This window comes from Crinia signifera, chromosome 4 (assembly GCF_055691185.1).
Source record: "Crinia signifera chromosome 4, ASM5569118v1, whole genome shotgun sequence".
NCBI lineage: Eukaryota > Metazoa > Chordata > Amphibia > Anura > Myobatrachidae > Crinia > Crinia signifera.
The window spans coordinates 144,859,933-144,868,034 of NC_139220.1; the positions used below are offsets into that span (position 1 = coordinate 144,859,933).

General features: G+C 45.6%; 1 long non-coding RNA gene across 1 annotated transcript; it reads left to right on the forward strand.

Annotated features, from left to right (window-relative positions):
• The first annotated feature begins 2,122 nt into the window (after positions 1-2,122).
• LOC146072438 (uncharacterized) lies at positions 2,123-2,995 on the forward strand. Its single transcript, XR_014473126.1, has 3 exons — positions 2,123-2,170; positions 2,337-2,439; positions 2,888-2,995. It is a non-coding gene; the product is annotated as an uncharacterized LOC146072438 (long non-coding RNA).
• Positions 2,996-8,102: the final 5,107 nt, after the last annotated feature.

Genomic DNA, 8,102 nt, shown 5'->3' on the forward strand with positions numbered 1-8,102 from the left:
CCAAGAAGGCTCTGCACCTCTGCCACACTGAAGATTCGTCAAGCATCAAGGGGTCCAGTCTGCAAAGAGACGACGGGCTGTCATAAGGCTTTCCAGTGCTGCGGCAGAGGGTAAGTTGCCTCATGCTTTCTTCGCAGGGTTAGAGTGATGTAGGGTAAGGGACAGATAGCAGAGGGTTGAAAACTTTAGTCAATAACTCACACTTTCTTTCAGAAATAACGTCCAAGAAGGCTCTGCACCTCTGCCACACTGAAGATTCGTCAAGCATCAAGGGGTCCAGTCTGCAAAGAGACGACGGGCTGTCATAAGGCTTTCCAGTGCTGCGGCAGAGGGTAAGTTGCCTCATGCTTTCTTCGCAGGGTTAGAGTGATGTAGGGTAAGGGACAGATAGCAGAGGGTTGAAAACTTTAGTCAATAACTCACACTTTCTTTCAGAAATAACGTCCAAGAAGGCTCTGCACCTCTGCCACACTGAAGATTCGTCAAGCATCAAGGGGTCCAGTCTGCAAAGAGACGACGGGCTGTCATAAGGCTTTCCAGTGCTGCGGCAGAGGGTAAGTTGCCTCATGCTTTCTTCGCAGGGTTAGAGTGATGTAGGGTAAGGGACAGATAGCAGAGGGTTGAAAACTTTAGTCAATAACTCACACTTTCTTTCAGAAATAACGTCCAAGAAGGCTCTGCACCTCTGCCACACTGAAGATTCGTCAAGCATCAAGGGGTCCAGTCTGCAAAGAGACGACGGGCTGTCATAAGGCTTTCCAGTGCTGCGGCAGAGGGTAAGTTGCCTCATGCTTTCTTCGCAGGGTTAGAGTGATGTAGGGTAAGGGACAGATAGCAGAGGGTTGAAAACTTTAGTCAATAACTCACACTTTCTTTCAGAAATAACGTCCAAGAAGGCTCTGCACCTCTGCCACACTGAAGATTCGTCAAGCATCAAGGGGTCCAGTCTGCAAAGAGACGACGGGCTGTCATAAGGCTTTCCAGTGCTGCGGCAGAGGGTAAGTTGCCTCATGCTTTCTTCGCAGGGTTAGAGTGATGTAGGGTAAGGGACAGATAGCAGAGGGTTGAAAACTTTAGTCAATAACTCACACTTTCTTTCAGAAATAACGTCCAAGAAGGCTCTGCACCTCTGCCACACTGAAGATTCGTCAAGCATCAAGGGGTCCAGTCTGCAAAGAGACGACGGGCTGTCATAAGGCTTTCCAGTGCTGCGGCAGAGGGTAAGTTGCCTCATGCTTTCTTCGCAGGGTTAGAGTGATGTAGGGTAAGGGACAGATAGCAGAGGGTTGAAAACTTTAGTCAATAACTCACACTTTCTTTCAGAAATAACGTCCAAGAAGGCTCTGCACCTCTGCCACACTGAAGATTCGTCAAGCATCAAGGGGTCCAGTCTGCAAAGAGACGACGGGCTGTCATAAGGCTTTCCAGTGCTGCGGCAGAGGGTAAGTTGCCTCATGCTTTCTTCGCAGGGTTAGAGTGATGTAGGGTAAGGGACAGATAGCAGAGGGTTGAAAACTTTAGTCAATAACTCACACTTTCTTTCAGAAATAACGTCCAAGAAGGCTCTGCACCTCTGCCACACTGAAGATTCGTCAAGCATCAAGGGGTCCAGTCTGCAAAGAGACGACGGGCTGTCATAAGGCTTTCCAGTGCTGCGGCAGAGGGTAAGTTGCCTCATGCTTTCTTCGCAGGGTTAGAGATTCGTCAGAGAACCTGGCAGGAGTAGATATGAACTTACTTTTGTTTTTTTTTCCTTTTGCTTCACGTCCATCACGACAAATCCAGAGGGAACAGGAGAAGACGTCGGCACAGAAGCGTGCAAGGGTCCAGCCTGGGAAGAGAAGACAATGAGGAGGCTGGCGTAGGGCTATCAAGGGAGCTGAATCGGGTAAGTTTGTTGCATCAACACACAAGCAAAGAGGGTACACTTTTTGTAGGAAAGGGGGAGTTAGGGAAAGGTAAAAAGAGATGGTAACAGAGACAAATTTTTAAACAAGATACTATAGTGCCCATAAATAACTTAGATTTTGTTGGGGGGGTTGCATCCTTCAAGCCAAGACCATCCAGAGGGAACAGGAGAAGACGTCGGCACAGAAGCGTGCAAGGGTCCAGCCTGGGAAGAGAAGACAATGAGGAGGCTGGCGTAGGGCTATCAAGGGAGCTGAATCGGGTAAGTTTGTTGCATCAACACACAAGCAAAGAGGGTACACTTTTTGTAGGAAAGGGGGCTTGGCAAGTATAGAGGGTCAGAGGTAGAAGAGAACCTGGCAGGAGTAGATATGAACTTACTTTTGTTTTTTTTTCCTTTTGCTTCACGTCCATCACGACAAATCCAGAGGAAACAGGAGAAGACGTCGGCACAGAAGCGTGCAAGGGTCCAGCCTGGGAAGAGAAGACAATGAGGAGGCTGGCATAGGGCTATCAAGGGAGCTGAATCGGGTAAGTTTGTTGCATCAACACAAAAGCAAAAAGGGTACACTTTTTGTAGGAAAGGGGGCTTGGCAAGTATAGAGGGTCAGAGGTAGAAGAGAACCTGGCAGGAGTAGATATGAACTTACTTTTGTTTTTTTTTCCTTTTGCTTCACGTCCATCACGACAAATCCAGAGGAAACAGGAGAAGACGTCGGCACAGAAGCGTGCAAGGGTCCAGCCTGGGAAGAGAAGAAAATGAGGAGGCTGGCATAGGGCTATCAAGGGAGATGAATCGGGTAAGTTTGTTGCATCAACACACAAGCAAAGAGGGTACACTTTTTGTAGGAAAGGGGGAGTTAGGGAAAGGTAAAAAGAGATGGTAACAGGGACAAATTTTTAAACAAGATACTATAGTGCCCATAAATAACTTAGATTTTGTTGGGGGGGTTGCATCCTTCAAGCCAAGACCATCCAGAGGGAACAGGAGAAGACGTCGGCACAGAAGCGTGCAAGGGTCCAGCCTGGGAAGAGAAGACAATGAGGAGGCTGGCGTAGGGCTATCAAGGGAGCTGAATCGGGTAAGTTTGTTGCATCAACACACAAGCAAAGAGGGTACACTTTTTGTAGGAAAGGGGGCTTGGCAAGTATAGAGGGTCAGAGGTAGAAGAGAACCTGGCAGGAGTAGATATGAACTTACTTTTGTTTTTTTTTCCTTTTGCTTCACGTCCATCACGACAAATCCAGAGGGAACAGGAGAAGACGTCGGCACAGAAGCGTGCAAGGGTCCAGCCTGGGAAGAGAAGACAATGAGGAGGCTGGCGTAGGGCTATCAAGGGAGCTGAATCGGGTAAGTTTGTTGCATCAACACACAAGCAAAGAGGGTACACTTTTTGTAGGAAAGGGGGCTTGGCAAGTATAGAGGGTCAGAGGTAGAAGAGAACCTGGCAGGAGTAGATATGAACTTACTTTTGTTTTTTTTTCCTTTTGCTTCACGTCCATCACGACAAATCCAGAGGGAACAGGAGAAGACGTCGGCACAGAAGCGTGCAAGGGTCCAGCCTGGGTCCAGCCTGGGAAGAGAAGAAAATGAGGAGGCTGGCATAGGGCTATCAAGGGAGATGAATCGGGTAAGTTTGTTGCATCAACACACAAGCAAAGAGGGTACACTTTTTGTAGGAAAGGGGGAGTTAGGGAAAGGTAAAAAGAGATGGTAACAGGGACAAATTTTTAAACAAGATACTATAGTGCCCATAAATAACTTAGATTTTGTTGGGGGGGTTGCATCCTTCAAGCCAAGACCATCCAGAGGGAACAGGAGAAGACGTCGGCACAGAAGCGTGCAAGGGTCCAGCCTGGGAAGAGAAGACAATGAGGAGGCTGGCGTAGGGCTATCAAGGGAGCTGAATCGGTTAAGTTTGTTGCATCAACACACAAGCAAAGAGGGTACACTTTTTGTAGGAAAGGGGGCTTGGCAAGTATAGAGGGTCAGAGGTAGAAGAGAACCTGGCAGGAGTAGATATGAACTTACTTTTGTTTTTTTTTCCTTTTGCTTCACGTCCATCACGACAAATCCAGAGGAAACAGGAGAAGACGTCGGCACAGAAGCGTGCAAGGGTCCAGCCTGGGAAGAGAAGAAAATGAGGAGGCTGGCATAGGGCTATCAAGGGAGCTGAATCGGGTAAGTTTGTTGCATCAACACAAAAGCAAAAAGGGTACACTTTTTGTAGGAAAGGGGGCTTGGCAAGTATAGAGGGTCAGAGGTAGAAGAGAACCTGGCAGGAGTAGATATGAACTTACTTTTGTTTTTTTTTCCTTTTGCTTCACGTCCATCACGACAAATCCAGAGGGAACAGGAGAAGACGTCGGCACAGAAGCGTGCAAGGGTCCAGCCTGGGAAGAGAAGACAATGAGGAGGCTGGCGTAGGGCTATCAAGGGAGCTGAATCGGGTAAGTTTGTTGCATCAACACACAAGCAAAGAGGGTACACTTTTTGTAGGAAAGGGGGCTTGGCAAGTATAGAGGGTCAGAGGTAGAAGAGAACCTGGCAGGAGTAGATATGAACTTACTTTTGTTTTTTTTTCCTTTTGCTTCACGTCCATCACGACAAATCCAGAGGGAACAGGAGAAGACGTCGGCACAGAAGCGTGCAAGGGTCCAGCCTGGGAAGAGAAGACAATGAGGAGGCTGGCGTAGGGCTATCAAGGGAGCTGAATCGGGTAAGTTTGTTGCATCAACACACAAGCAAAGAGGGTACACTTTTTGTAGGAAAGGGGGCTTGGCAAGTATAGAGGGTCAGAGGTAGAAGAGAACCTGGCAGGAGTAGATATGAACTTACTTTTGTTTTTTTTCCCTTTTGCTTCACGTCCATCACGACAAATCCAGAGGGAACAGGAGAAGACGTCGGCACAGAAGCGTGCAAGGGTCCAGCCTGGGTCCAGCCTGGGAAGAGAAGAAAATGAGGAGGCTGGCATAGGGCTATCAAGGGAGATGAATCGGGTAAGTTTGTTGCATCAACACACAAGCAAAGAGGGTACACTTTTTGTAGGAAAGGGGGAGTTAGGGAAAGGTAAAAAGAGATGGTAACAGGGACAAATTTTTAAACAAGATACTATAGTGCCCATAAATAACTTAGATTTTGTTGGGGGGGTTGCATCCTTCAAGCCAAGACCATCCAGAGGGAACAGGAGAAGACGTCGGCACAGAAGCGTGCAAGGGTCCAGCCTGGGAAGAGAAGACAATGAGGAGGCTGGCGTAGGGCTATCAAGGGAGCTGAATCGGTTAAGTTTGTTGCATCAACACACAAGCAAAGAGGGTACACTTTTTGTAGGAAAGGGGGCTTGGCAAGTATAGAGGGTCAGAGGTAGAAGAGAACCTGGCAGGAGTAGATATGAACTTACTTTTGTTTTTTTTTCCTTTTGCTTCACGTCCATCACGACAAATCCAGAGGAAACAGGAGAAGACGTCGGCACAGAAGCGTGCAAGGGTCCAGCCTGGGAAGAGAAGAAAATGAGGAGGCTGGCATAGGGCTATCAAGGGAGCTGAATCGGGTAAGTTTGTTGCATCAACACAAAAGCAAAAAGGGTACACTTTTTGTAGGAAAGGGGGCTTGGCAAGTATAGAGGGTCAGAGGTAGAAGAGAACCTGGCAGGAGTAGATATGAACTTACTTTTGTTTTTTTTTCCTTTTGCTTCACGTCCATCACGACAAATCCAGAGGGAACAGGAGAAGACGTCGGCACAGAAGCGTGCAAGGGTCCAGCCTGGGAAGAGAAGACAATGAGGAGGCTGGCGTAGGGCTATCAAGGGAGCTGAATCGGGTAAGTTTGTTGCATCAACACACAAGCAAAGAGGGTACACTTTTTGTAGGAAAGGGGGCTTGGCAAGTATAGAGGGTCAGAGGTAGAAGAGAACCTGGCAGGAGTAGATATGAACTTACTTTTGTTTTTTTTTTCCTTTTGCTTCACGTCCATCACGACAAATCCAGAGGGAACAGGAGAAGACGTCGGCACAGAAGCGTGCAAGGGTCCAGCCTGGGTCCAGCCTGGGAAGAGAAGAAAATGAGGAGGCTGGCATAGGGCTATCAAGGGAGCTGAATCGGGTAAGTTTGTTGCATCAACACACAAGCAAAGAGGGTACACTTTTTGTAGGAAAGGTGGAGTTAGGGAAAGGTAAAAAGAGATGGTAACAGGGACAAATTTTTAAACAAGATACTATAGTGCCCATAAATAACTTAGATTTTGTTGGGGGGGTTGCATCCTTCAAGCCAAGACCATCCAGAGGGAACAGGAGAAGACGTCGGCACAGAAGCGTGCAAGGGTCCAGCCTGGGAAGAGAAGACAATGAGGAGGCTGGCATAGGGCTATCAAAGGATGACACATTGGGTAAGTTTGATTTACTTCCTATAATTTTTTTTTCTTTGTTGTATTTAAAAAAAACACACATATATATTTATTTATTTAGCAATGTCAATGTGAGCACATTTAGGGCCTTATTCAGATCTGATCAAAGTACAATATTTTTCCAAAAATGGGTAAAAGCATGTGCAGTGCCGTGGGGCATATGTAACATGTATAAATTTATATTGGTGTTTTGTTTCTGTGCAGGGTAAATGCTGATTGCATTATTTTTAATCTAAAATTTAGATGGCATTTCCAAAACACTCAAATCAGATCTGAATAAGGGAATTAATGTTAATTTTTAAAACCAGTGTTAAAATACAGTGGTGTGTCTAGTGCCAGACAGGATAATGGGCCTTCAGATCAATATGGTACTGCGTGCATTCACACGCATTATCAATGATAGTCGTCTGTGGGTATCTGCGCATGTGCAGGCGTATGATGCGTGCACGCACCCTGGGGGGGGGGGTAGGAGATGGGCGGGGGCATGGGTGTTCTCATGGTAATGAGGCAGTGATGCGGGTGTGGGGGGCGGGTAGCTGACATCACTGTGTCAGCTGCCCGCCTATATCCACGCCAGTGTGCACACAAATGTAAGTAACTGAAGTCACTTCTATATGCGTGCACGCTAAACATCATTCGATAGTCGGTGACCATCGAAAGATGTAGGTGGTTACCCGAGCCATACGAATTGATGTCTATGCAAAATGTAAATTCACAGCTGATCGGATGAAGACTCAGTTTAAGGGGGGGGGGGGGGGGGGCTTTCGCCGGGCGGGGTTTGGTGGACTCGCAAGGCTGCGAATTCGCAGTCTTGCAAATAAACATGAGTAAACCACCCATCTGTAAGGGACTATCACAAAGAAAACTGCCTGAAAGATTGGTCCTCAGACGTACCATTTATATATGCGTGTAGAAATTTGGGACAAGAACCATCAAGTATTAATGCACAAGTTAAGCAGTAATTTACTTTCTCTTTTGTTTTGCAGCTCATACATTACAGAAGAAATGAAGTATATGAAATACATGATGCCAAAAAATGATTGAATATAGTTTTGAAAGCAAATGCCGAACCATAATTATTATTATAATTATTATTAACACTTTGTTATATAGCGAGTACTTATTCTGCATGTCTCACATTAATGAGAATGAAACAATGTTTATAAATATGTATGTCTTTAGCGGTTTATGGTTAAAGGTTACACAACAAAGATGCCATAATTTATTTCAAATGACTTGAATATAATAAAATTGCACCCATATTTGATATAAATGTAATATAATAAAAAGCAATTCTATCAATTTACATGTGTCTGGGTATATTTTTGATTATTGTAAGTGATTAATATGAGATATATAATGTAAAAAAGTGGGTTATTAAGTTAATATTAACTATATAAAAATTTTTGGGATTATGATTATTGTACACTGTGTGATTTACTTTCTCTATATATTAAGGTGTACTGTCATTACATAGATCAGGGTTAGCCAAGTATATGAATCGAAAGCTAACAATAGTTTTGTTTCCAGACCAGATGGTTGCTGCACAGGTGTAGTCATTACTCAATGATATATAGATGACCGTTTCCTGCATCTATATATCATTATTAGACAACACTTAGGTGGACAATCATTAGGGAGACCACTGAAGGTCGACCGGGTTAAAGGTGGACATGGTTTTAGGCCGCCAGTCATTAGGTCGACATAGGTTTTTTGTGCCTACAGGCGGTATTTCATGCCCTACCATGCACTATGGCGTGGCGGGAGAATCAAAGTGTGCCGAGTGTAACGA